The following is a 12,816-nucleotide window of genomic DNA, read 5'->3' as shown; positions in this document are numbered from 1 at the left end:
GATAAATATTGATTTTGAATATATTTTATGGCTTTTTGGTAATCTGTGTACGTTTGTATTGATTGCTTGCTTAAATACTTAGGCTGTTTGCAAATGGGGTTCTTTCCATAAGGTTGGAATATTTTTCTCTCATTTTTTTAGTTTACTTAAATATTTTTTCTTTCATGAATGATAATTTTTTTCTCACATAATACAGTCCCTCCCTTTACACTCCCAGTTGTTCCCCATCTCCCCTCCTATCTGGATCCACCCAGGTCCTATCTCATTAGAAAACAAACAGGTGACCAACAACAATGGTGGCATGGCTAAAGCTGCAGCCCTGCCCACAGGGGGTGGGGGTGGTGTGGAGGCTGTTCAGGAGTAGAAGGGGTGGCCCTGAGCTGGAGCTGGACACTGGCTAGCCTTCCCTGTCGCTTCACCAGGGGACAGGTCCAGTCTGCAGTGTCTGCAATGGTCTAGGCTTCTGAGCATAGCCTGGTCAGGGTTCCAGAGCTACCTGTCAATGTACAGCCCTAAGTGGGATCTAAAATACCATTTCTTTTTTTGTTTTTGTTTTTTGAGACAGGGTTTCTCTGTGTAGCCTTGACTGTCCTGGATTCACTTTGTAGACCACGCTGGCCTCGAACTCACAGCGATCCACCTGCCTCTGTCTCCCTGGTGCTGGGATTAAAGGCATGAGCCACCACTGCCTGGCTTCAAAATACCATTTCTTCCCTGGGCCCGCAGGAAGGAGCGCCAAATCCCAGTTCCTGGCCCAAACTCCACGTTACAACCTTTGCCTCCCATCCAGGTCTCCCAGATGAAAGGCTCAAGAAACTGGAGCTGGGTCAGGGTTGGATCTCAGGCTCTCATCCTAGAGGCCTCCTTTGAGCAGATCATGGAGTTTCCTTGCCTGGCTCACCACCTCAAACTGTGGCTCTGCCTCTCCTACCCCAGACCAACCTAACCTGTTCAAAGTATGTGAACAGTGGCGACTTGTGTCCAATGGGGATTGCCTTAGGAGGGCACTGAGGCACTGGTGAGCTAAGGGCTGCACTGAGCTCGCTTGGCACTCTGGCCTGAGCCACCTACTTCGAACCCTAGCCATTCTCTGCAGCATCCTGGGGGCTTCTCTGCCCCCACTTACCCTGCTCAGCACACAGACAGAGCCCCCTACTTCCCAGGGCTCCTTCTACAATCTGCCCAGCCCTCTGAGCCTTTCTACACTGAAGACAACGTGTCTCATCACACACTGCTTCTGAGCTCTGGTCATGTTTGCTTCCGAAATCGGGGAAATACAGTAAGAGCCATTTTTCTGTCCTTCCTCCATAAAAGGAATGTTAAATAAATGCTGGGGGTGGAGACAACCTGAGATCTGGGGAAGGTGTGTAGAAGGAAAACACTGAAGCTCTCACAGCCTGCTGCTTCCCAGAGGGACTATATTATGTGAGAAAAAAAGTTATTGTTTGTAAAAGGAAAAAAAATTAAGTAATCTAAAAAAATGAGGGAAAACATCCCAGCCAATGTTCCTAACACTTCCCCAGTGCTTCCTGAATGCTGTGCTACAGTGTTTGATTAGCACAAGGCCTCTTTGAGACTTTTGTCTTTGAAGAGACTTCCTGCAAGAGGTGCCTGCAGGAGGTCCAGCACAGGGGCTCACAGAAGCCTTTGCAGCTATGGTTTGGCACTCTGACTCTTGTGAAGCTGTGAAAGGTACTCAGTTCCAGGCTGTCTTCCAGAAATACTTTCCTTCTTTCTTTGCATACAGCCAGCAAGATGTCCAAGAATTTCTGAAGCTCCTCCTGGAGCGGTTGCACCTAGAAATCAACTGTTGAGGCCACTGGGCACCACTGATCTTGGTCAGTGGTCCAGTTCTCTCTCCACCTCACTGAGGAGTGGCTCTGCCTGAAGAACGTAAAATAAGTGATGATGACCGAGCCAGCTTAGTGTGGAAGTGCTACCTGAAGCAGGAAGACAGCAAGATTGTGAACCAGTTGAAAAAGTTGCCTCAAGTGCCAGGCCTGTGGGTATCTCTCCATGATCTTTGAGGGTTTGAGTTTGTTTTTGTGATATGTCCCTGCCCATCGTCAAGAAAGGGTATGCTAGGGACAAAGTGTCTCTGCAGGATTGTTTCAGCATTTTCACCACAGAAGAAGAGCTGGAGTTGGAAAAGGCCCCAGGATGTGACCAATGTCGGCAGAAAACACAAAATGCCAAAAAGTTGACAGTACAAACATTCCCTAGAACACTCATACTCCACCTGAATCTATTTTCCACCTTCCATGGCTCCATCAAGAAAAGCTCAATAGGTGTAGACTTCCCACTGCAGCGACTAATCCTAGGGGACTTTGCCACTGACAAAGTGGGAAACCTTGTCTATCAGCCGTTTGCCCTTTGCAACCACTTGGGTAGTGTCCACTATGGCCACTATACAGCTCTATGCCAAGACATGTTGGCATGTCTACAATGACTCCCGTGCCTCCCCGATCAGTGAAAATTAGGTGGCATCCAGTGAGTGCTAGGTGTTGTTCTCCCAACAGATGCAGGAGCCACCTCGGTGCCTCTGACACCATCTTTAAGACCAGACTGGCACTTGTGAAAACCTTTTCAACACCCTTAAGCCCCCAGGCTCCCCACTTCCTCCAGAGTCGTCTATTTTTGTGTCTTTTTAATCAGAGGGGGAAGGGTGGTTATAGTCCCCATTTTTTTTTTTTTTTTTAAGAAATGCCCTTCCACCTTGTTTTTCTGTCCCATGTACAGAGCTCACTGGGCCCTTGACCATGTACAGCCCCCTATAACCTCTGTAATCTCATTTTCTGTGAATAAATTTATTAAGAAAGAAAGAAAATAAACAGGCCTCCAGGGAATAAAAATAAAATAAAATAAAATATATAATAAAATAAAACAAAAAACCAACATATTAATAGGACAAAACAAACAAACTGAAGAAAAAGAGTCTAAGGAAAGGCACAGGAAAGAGACACAGGCACAGCATACTCGGGAATCCCCACACTTAGGAACTCAACCCATAAAAACACTAAACTGGAAGTCACAATATATATGTAAAGTACCTGTAGGGTGAAAAGAAAGAAAAGATATATAGACAAAATAGAAAGGAGTTTTTTTTTTTTTTAAAGAAAGAAAAGGCCCGACATGACACTATGATGCAAAGAACCTCCAAAGATGCCCCTCAGCTCATTTTCTGTTAGCCGTCTACTGCTGGGCATGGGGCCTGCCTTTAAGAGTAGTTTGTTTGCCCAGTGGGACTCCCTTGGAGGAAACTAAATTTTCTGTCACAAGTGGTTCTCCAATGGAGATAGCTTCTGGGTTAGGGGTGGGACTTGTGTCTACTTCTCCTTTCAGCTCTATGACCACATCTAGCGCAGCCGTCTGCAGGCCCTGGGCATGCTGCGTCAGCCTTTGTGAGTTCATGTGGGCATTGGTCCTATTGATTTAGAGGGCCTTGTTTCTTTTGTGTCATCTATTCCCTCTGCCTCTTACATGCTTTCACTCTCCTTGTTCACAGGGGTCCATCATATTTAGATATATTTTACTTTCAAAATTGTTGGTAGTTATCAGAGTATAAACTTTGAATTATATTTTTCCCCCTGTGAATCTTGTTTCTTTTATTCTTGTAGATTCTTTGTGTGAATATAATTGCTTGCTTACTTTTATTTTTATGTGTGTGAATGTGTTGGGCAGAGATCAGCTTCTGGTGTCATTCCACAAATGTCTTCCACCTTATTCCTTCACAGGGTATCACTTCCTAGACTGGAGCTATCGAGGCTAGGCTAGCTGACCAGACAGTCTCAGAGATCCACCAGTCTCTGTCTCCCTAATGCTGAGATTTCAAATATGTACCATCGCATGTATTATGTTAGTACTGGGGATCAAACTCAGACTCTTAACTTGTATTTTTAAATGTAAATTATCTTTTCCATGTGGATGTTTTGTCTGGATGTACACCTACCTGTACATGGTACCTGCAGAGGCCCAAAGAAAGCACTGGTGCTGGGGAACTGAACTAGGATCTTCTGGAAGAGCAGCTCATGCTGTTACCTGCTGAACCATCTCTCTAGGCCCAGCTCCTTTTACTTTGTAATCATTTTACTTGATGGACTATCTCTGTAGGCATAATTTTATTTTTTTGGTGTTTTCATTTTCATTGATATGTGTGTGTGTGTGGGTGCATGTGAATGCAGACATGTACCTGCGTACACACATACATGCATACACATATGTACATACATGTACACACATACACATGAAAATAAGTGGAAACACATCTTAGCTTGGAATACTTACTATGCATACCTCTCGTCCTCCTGTCCTAATTCTTGTGTTTAAACCTTAAGCTAATCGTCCCCTCTCCCCAATGTACACTTATTAATCGTTGTCTCTTTAATTAATCTATTTGGATGGGTGCTTGAGCTGGTACTGCTAGGCGTGCTATAGCCAGGCCATTTGCAACCCCTCCCCAAACTCTAGTTATATCATTTAGGAGACTTTTCCAAAATACAGATTTCTGTTCACAAGGAAGGCTCACATACTTGCATAATTAAGACTCTCTTTACGTTTGTGTTCATGAATGTTTATAACAGTACTACAAAAAAATCAATAAAACTCTCTAATTTTTCATCTTCTCTTGTGTTTAAGGCTTTTGGTGGTCTAAGCAAGAAGAACTAAAGTAGCTAGTAGCTAGTGATAGTGCATGTCTTTAATCTCAGCACATGGGAAGCAGGTAGATCTCTGAGTTTGAGGCCAGCATGGTCTAAAGGGAGTTCCAGGACAGCCAGGGATGCACAAAGGAACCCCGTATTGGAACAAAACCAAACAAAACAAAAACCCAGAAAAACTGAAGTAACCAACTTAGTAAATGATGTGCTGCCCCCTAAACTCTATAGATAAGATTGTCCCACTTCTCCCCCTGTGGTACTTTCTCTTCTAAACTTCTAGGGACTGATTGTGAGGCAGATGTGGTTCATTCACTGCTTTTTTGCCTTGGGCGTCATAGAACTATGTCAATATTCACACAAGTTCAAACCTCTACATACGAAGTTGGGAGCTTCCCACCTCATCTGCTGGCTGCTCACTGATATGCTGGCTGAGGAAACTCCATTTTGTACCAGGCACCCTCTTTAGTAGCCATTGGTCTCTGATCTAATTCCTGAAAACCCTGACCTTGCCCCCTCCTCAGAACTGTGTAACTGTGCTGAAATGATCAACCTCTTGTTTGTTTGTTTGTTTTTTGAGACAGGATTTCTCTGCGTAACCTTGGTTGTCCTGGACTTACTTTGTACACCATGCTGATCTCGAACTCACAGAGATCTGCCTGCCTCTCGAGAGCTGGGATTAAAGGTATGTGCCACCACCAAATGATTAACTTATTGCTCTAGTGTCTGTAAACTCAGGCACAAAGGGAGTGAGACAGTTTCTGAAATAGCTATAAATTCCTCCATGGTGGAGTAATTGTACTTTTTACTTTTAAAAACCTATCCTCTGCCTGGTTTGGTAAGGCATATCTCTAACTTGGCTTAGAGACTGTGGCCCTGCTACCAGTTTAAATAACTTTGGCTAATTATAATCTGTACTGAGCCTGGTGGTTCTTTTTATGGTAGACTTGAACTCCATTACACCGTCCCTCAGTTCTCTGGCCCCTTTCCACATTAAATCCAGCCAGGATTCAGGTGTTTGGGTGTATTTTTAATGGCTTAGGTAGAAAAACAAAAACATAAAACTAAAACTTCTCCATAAAAGGGAATAACAGTTTATAATAGCTAAGGTAGAAATAGTGTGGAAAACTGTTTATAAAAGGGCCTAACTGGCTGGCCAGGCGGCAGCGTATGCCTTTGATCCCAGCACTCGGGGAAACTGAGGCAGGTGTATCGCTGTGAGTTTGCGGTCAGCCTGGTCTCCAAAGAGAGGCCAGGATGGCCAGGGTGACACAGAGAAACCCTGTCTTGAAAACTCTCATTCCCCCAAAAATTAAATAAATAAATAAAATAAAAGGAGTTGTTTCTTTCTTTTTTTTTTTTTTTCTTTATTCTTTTGGGTTTTCGAGACAGGGTCTCTCTGTGTTAGCCTTGGCTGTCCAGGACTCTCTTTGTAGACCAGGCTGGCCTTGAATTTACAGTGATCTGCCTGCTTCTGCCTCCCGAATTCTGGGATTACAGGCCTGCGCCTCTACGCCTGGCTGGAGTAGCCGTTTCTGAGGCTGAAGTAGAACTGGCGGGAAAAGGGGGAATAACATGACCACGCATGTGCGCTTCTCAAGAGCAGGGTGGGGGTGGGGGTGGGGTTTAGCGGAGCGCGCTTCCTGAGAGCAGGTTTTCTTTTTTAATTTGGGATGGAACCAATCAGGTTGTGGAATAAAGGTTACGTCACTGTGGGTTTTATTTTGGGCTTCCCACAATTCTTAGGACACCCAAACGGTCAGAAGGACTTAAATACCAACACTTTTCACCAATGAGGAGTAAGTATCTATGGTAGGCGGGGTCTCTAGTTAAAGAGAAGATGCGATTAGACGGTGTCCCTGTCAATCATCTTAGCTACAACCAATTGAAATCCGTAGAGGTGTGGCCACTAAACTGCCTATAAAAGTGAGGCTCACAGGACGCGAAGCGTCCATTTTGTCTTGGCTTTCGGAGTCATCTGTGGAGAAACTCGACACTCCGGAAAGCTGAGGGGGCGGTAAGCCCCTGAGGCAAGCTAGCAAGACAGCTGGCTGAAAAAAAGTGAGGACCTTGAGCAGTGAAGGGGAGCATCTACAACGGTAAGCGTCCATGGGGGAGTGTCGACTTGAAGTCTTGACCTTGATGGGGAGTATATTTCCTAAGGGTCTATATGTAAGAAAATATAATGAAGCCCATTTTTTTTCCTTTTTTTTCTTTTGTTGAGACAGGGTCTCTGTTAGCCTTGGCTTTGTAGATCAGGCTGGCCTCAAATTCACAGCGATCAGCCTACCTCTGCCTCCCGAGTGCTGGGATTAAAGGCGTGTGCCACCATGCCTGACTCCTATTTTTTATTTAATGGTTAGGAAAGTTGGTAGAACAACGCTCTAGTTAAACTGAACTCTTAATGACTAAAGTAGGAATGTATGGACTCCCAGCAGTCAGGAGGTGGGGGCAAAAACATATGGGGGACAGTATGGAGCGATGTCTAGGAGTTTAAGAGCACTCTTTATAGGACCCAGGTTTGATTCCCAACACCCACAAGGTGGTGGGAAACCCTATTCCCAAGGGATCTGTTGCCCTCTTCCGGCCTTTACAGGTATTGAATGCATAGTGTATACAGATGCATGTACATGCAGGAAAAAACCCATGCAAGTAAAAGAAATCTTTTTCTTTCTTTTTTTTTTTTTTTTTAAGATAAGGTTGGTAAGCGTTATAAGCTGGTGTGCTTTGAGGCTCAGCTACATTGGCTTTATTGTTATGCTCTTATTTTACAACCTGTTCTTTAATATTTTATTTGGTAATTGTTGCTTTTGGACCCTCTTATGTATGGTTTTATACTTCGGTGGCATTTTTTATTTAAAAGGGAGGAAATGCAGTGATACACTTGTATTCCTGGTTACTTAGGAAAAGTATGTGCAGAGGGTGAAGCAGGGACAGTGTGATATCACAAATTTGAGCACAATCTGGCCTCAATAGTCAGGCATCTTCTCAAAAAAAAAAAAAATGGGAAGGGAGGACAAAGGAAGGGGGAAGAGGGAAGAGGGACACAGAAAGAAACAGCACAGTGGCAGCTACAGATGTGATATATTTCTTATTGTACATTTTCAGATGGTTTTTGAAATTGTGTGCTTGTTTAAATTTTAACTTGAATCTGTTATTTTCAACCAGGAAAAAAAAATACACCCTGAGAGATTAATCTAAAACTTAGGGTACTTAATAATAGCTGATAGCTACTTGTCTTTCTGTGAATTTTGTGGGTCCCCCTCATTTGTTAATGTCATTTGTGTGGTTAAATTTTGACACCAGTCTTCTCATATAGTGATTTAAGAAGAAAAGTTTCTGTTTTAATATATTTATTTTTTGGGGGCTGGTAGCATCCAATAATTCAGTTGGACCTGTAGTCTGTTGGATGTTTACTTTGAAAAGTGTGAGACATTTAAGTGGGTAAATTAGGAAATAAACTATATTGTTGTTTATACGATGTGTGTATTCACTTGTTTATGTACGTGCATGCGTATGGGTATGTGTGTGTGTGTGTGTAGATGTGACACAGAGTATTTATGGAAGTCAGGACAACTTGCAGAGGTCACTTAATGTCTCCCTACCGTGAAAAATGAAAAATGATCTTAAATTGCTAAGTTTGCAGGGCAAGTGCTATTATTTATTTTTTTATTTTTATTTTTTGGGCAAGTGCTTTTACTGTGTGGTAAAAGCCGTCTCAGTGTCTCAGAAAACACTACACTTGCAAGTCATGTTGTGTAATGGGGCTTTTTGCTTGGTTAGGTTTTGGTTTCCTATTTGTTTGAGAACAGCGTTTTATGATGTCTAAACTGGCCTTAGTCTAACTATGTAGCCAAGGCTGGCCTTGAATTCATGAGTCTCCTGCTTCTCCATCTTAGGTGCTGTAATTTTAAGTGTGTAGCACTTCTCCCAATCTTTTCTGTGTAGCGTTAAAGTTAGATATTTTAAAGTTAAATTGTGTTATTAATTTGGAAATTCTGATGGGGCTACTCGTTCCAAGGTGTTTTTCATGTGGAAGAAAATAACTTAGAAACTTTCTATTTGCAGATAAAGAAGATAGAGCGTGTGCAGCATCCTGTTCGGATAAAAAGGTCAGAGCACACATGCCCCCTTGCTGATATAGTGCAGGAGTGCTTCCAGTGATGCTTGCCTTAAATGCAGGCATTTTGTTTTGTGTTTGTTACTTTTTCAGGACCTCATTATGTGCCTCATACTGGCCCCACTCCTGCCTCTATTGCATGATACTTAGTATGTATTCAAGTCAAGATAAAGAGAAACTCATCATTCTAAATGATTTCAAACATTTAAAATTATTTTTTAAAGTTTGCATATGGAATTGTGGGTTTAATTATGGTTTGTTCAAATTCATTCTTCTCTGTCATCATCCTCTTTTTTGTTGTTGTTGTTGTAGTTTTGACACAGGATTTCTCTGTGTAGCCTTGGCTGTCCTGGACTTGCTTTATAGTCCAGGCTGGCCTTGAATTCAGAGATCTGCCTGCCTCTGCCTCCCCGATTTTCCCCTTTTTAAGAAATAGCCCAGGTTGGCCACTTTTGTGTTGAGATTATTTTCATGTAGTGCCATACTTTGTATCCCTGACTGGTCTGGAACTTGGTATGTAGACAAGATCTTGAAGATACACAGATTTATCTGCCTTTGCTTCTGGAGTGCTGTAATTAAAAGTGTATGTCACCATGTCCAGCCACCTAGTTTATTCTTGATTTAGAGTTGTCTTGTAGCTAAGTAACTTTCTGGATACTTTAAAAATATTTGAGAAAGAGAGAGATTGCGTGTGCATGTGTATGTGTGTATGTGTACATGTGTGTGTAAAAGTGTGTGCCATGGCATGTGTCAGGAAGTCAGAGGAAAATTTATGGAAGTAATTCTTCCTTCCCCTGTATAGGGGCCTGTTAGGATTCAACTCGTGTTAACAGGTTTGGTAACAAGTGACAAGCCTTTAGTTGTGTCTTTGTTCTTCAAATATTATCTGCTCAAGTCAGGAAGGCGAATTGTTGGTAGGCTTAGAAGTTCTACTGTGATGTAGGAAGGGTTTAGGAAATGGACATTAGCCTTACAGATCCTAACTTTTCAAGCTGAGTGCTAGGCCTGAGTGAGAGCTATAGTAGTTGTGTTTAGGTCTCAGGCTTAAAGGTATTTTACTGTAACCACTTGACCCCTAGAGTCCCATAGGGAATGTTTTCCAAGTTATGTCCTCAAAAGACAGTATTAGAAGGTGTGAGGTTTGTTCCTTTCTTAGTACTCTAAGATCTAAATTCAGTATTAACATGGTACTACTATTAGTGGTTAGAGTAATTTAGGACTACCCTAAATCATATTAGCTTCTGTGTGATAACCACCTTTCTAACTTACTGTGTTACTGATTGCTGCCCCCAGTATTATTTGAAATGCTCTTGAAGCTCAGTTTCACATTTCAAAGGATCTGTAATCCTGTATAAGATCTTCATAGGGGTCTTGATAAGATAAACTTGACATTCCCTTGCTCGAAAATAATGGGCATTGCTTAGTAGATAATATTTAATAGTTCCTTTTTGATGAGTTCAGTAAGAACCATGTTCGTTTGGAAAGGAGTGTCAAAAATCTGAATAGTAATTTTGATTCTGTAGTCAGAAATAGAATGTGCTGCTTACTTTCTCTTTTTCTCTGCATGCCTGCCTCCTGCCTCCCTGTCCATTTTCAGAAGTTCCCCTGGGATAGAGCACCTGTATCCCAACCAGGTAGTGCTTGACTACCAACTCACAGGTAAATGTTTTTACAGGTTTTTGCAGAACCTGCTTTAGAGCGTGATGGACAGACAACTACTTGTAAGGCCTGCTTACAGTTATGTAAAGTGAAGAAGGTAGAATGGGAACCAGTTTTTAAGATGACTTATGGAAATTCAGAACATATGTGTGCTATGAGATGTGATGGATATTTTGCAGAGTACCAGTCATTCCCTCCCCTGGAACAATTTCTCATGCTATCATTAAAATAGGTGTTGAAACACTTTCCCTGAGTCTCTACAGATCCATAGTACTAACAGTGATAGTGTCACTTCTAGAGTGTTGCTGACTCATTTTATGAGAGACTTTGTCTCTACAACCTATTCCCCTCCCCCCACATACACTAAGATTTATTGTTATGTGCATGTACACGTGTATGGCGATCAGAAGGGTAATTGGATCCCCTGGAGCTGCAGTTACCGGTAGTTTTGAATCACTTGATGTGGGTGCTGGGAGCCTAAATCTGATCCTCTCTAAGAACGGTACATGCTCTTACCTGTGGGCCCCTCTCACTCTCTAATCACACAACCTATTTCTTTTTATTTCTTTTTATTTTATTTTTTTTTTTTCGAGACAGGATTTCTTTGTGTGACCTGGCTGTCCTGGACTCACTTTGTAGACCAGGCTGGCCTTAAACTCACAGTGATCCACCTGCCTCTGCCTCCCGCGTGCTGGGATTAAAGGCGTGCGCCACCATGCCTGGCACAACTTATTTCTTTAGTTAGGCAGAGGCATTCTTTTCCAGTTACTACTTACCATCTTGTGTGCTGTGGCTGCCACTGAGACACAGTAACATCCTTATTCTGTTCTCATTTCACAAGAATGGATTCTGAGGCTTAAGTCAACATTTTTATCTCTTTTTAAAAATTGATTTTAGAAAAGCTAGCTGATAGTGGAAGGATTGTCTGGAGTGGAGTGTACAAAGACAAAACTACAAAGAGTCAAGAGAGAGTTGGAATGTTCAGTTAGTTTTTGGGGGATTTGACAATGTGATTTTGAAGAGAACATGGAAAGCCGGGTCTATTTCTGAAATGGGAGTAGGTAGGGATATAGGATCCATGCAACCAATGGGTGATAGCAAACATGGGAGCTATGGGTCTATCCCACTCATACAGAAAGCATACACAAGCAATTTAAGTAATAAATAAGCCAGTTCTGCAAACCTTTATCCTTCCATTTCTTTTGAAGATGTTTCTGAGACTTAAAGGCATTCTGGGAATCTAAAAGTCACTTAGCTGATTTTCACTGTAGGGTTTTTATATAGTCTTATCTATTCAGCTGGTTTCTAACATACATTTGTACATTTTAAGATCTTGTTAAAATTGTCAGTAAATTCAGGCATTGGAATTTGTGGGAAGGATTTGTGCTCTGTGTGCTAAGGCATATAAGAGAAACAGAGGGGTGAATAAGATTTGTTTGAGTGTGACAAATCATTGTCAAGTGGATGTCACTAAATACTTGATCTATATAATAAATGTTTTTTCTTGTCCCTGTTTAGGCCAGACTCTGTTTCATATAGTAGCAAAGGCTTGATTGGCAAGCACTTTGCTTTTGTTGTTTTTACTCAACTTACTGTTTGTGCTCCTGTTCCCAGGTATGTAGAGTTCCTCCATCTGAACTTGATTTTATCTTTACTGTCAATTATCCGGCTAAGTATACAATAACTTCATCAAGATTCCATTTTAAAAATATTATTTATCTGATGTGTGTGCATGTTTTGCCTATATGTATATATGTGTACCACATATATGTCTGGTGCCCATGGAGAACAGAAGATATCATGTGATCCTCTAGAAATGAAGATACAAACGGTTGTGAAGCTTCATGTGAGTGCTGAGAACTGAATCTTGGTCCGTTGCAAGAACAGCAAGCTCTTAACTGCTGATTCATCTCCCCAGGCCCAGAATTGATTTCTAATGGGCTATAGAATTTCCTGTCAATTTGAGATCAAAGCATTTAATATATTACAATACCAAATTTTAGAATAGAGGGTCTTCTAAAGAAAGATTACATTTTAGGAATTGTTACCCACTGTGGTATATGTCCAGAAATGCGGCCTTGCACTGCAGCCTCTTTAATAGTTTGTCTTATGACCTGTACTTATTAACAGCATGTATAAAGTATTATGTATTGTGTAGCTCTTAACTGGGTTACATATCTTAACTTTCACTGCTTTATAGATTCCTTCTTAGACTGCCATGGCATCGGATAGACCTTGTGCAAACTTGATTAACCAGTAACTGTCCTTGGTTCTTGTATTATTTAATTTCCTCACTATGACCAAATATTTGACAAGAAGTGGTTTAAGGAAAAGATTTTGTTTTGGTGTATAGTTCTAGAGTAATGTGACCCTTTAATACAGTTC

At 41.7% G+C, this 12,816-nt stretch overlaps 1 pseudogene; it reads left to right on the top strand.

The window, feature by feature from the left end:
- The first annotated feature begins 450 nt into the window (after positions 1-450).
- LOC127185799 (ubiquitin carboxyl-terminal hydrolase 21-like) lies at positions 451-2,546 on the top strand (annotated as a pseudogene).
- The last annotated feature ends 10,270 nt before the right edge of the window (positions 2,547-12,816 follow it).

Source organism: Acomys russatus, chromosome X (genome assembly GCF_903995435.1).
Source record: "Acomys russatus chromosome X, mAcoRus1.1, whole genome shotgun sequence".
NCBI classification, from domain to species: domain Eukaryota; kingdom Metazoa; phylum Chordata; class Mammalia; order Rodentia; family Muridae; genus Acomys; species Acomys russatus.
The sequence above is the reverse complement of the archived record's forward strand: the minus strand, read 5'-3'. Positions and strand labels throughout refer to the sequence as shown.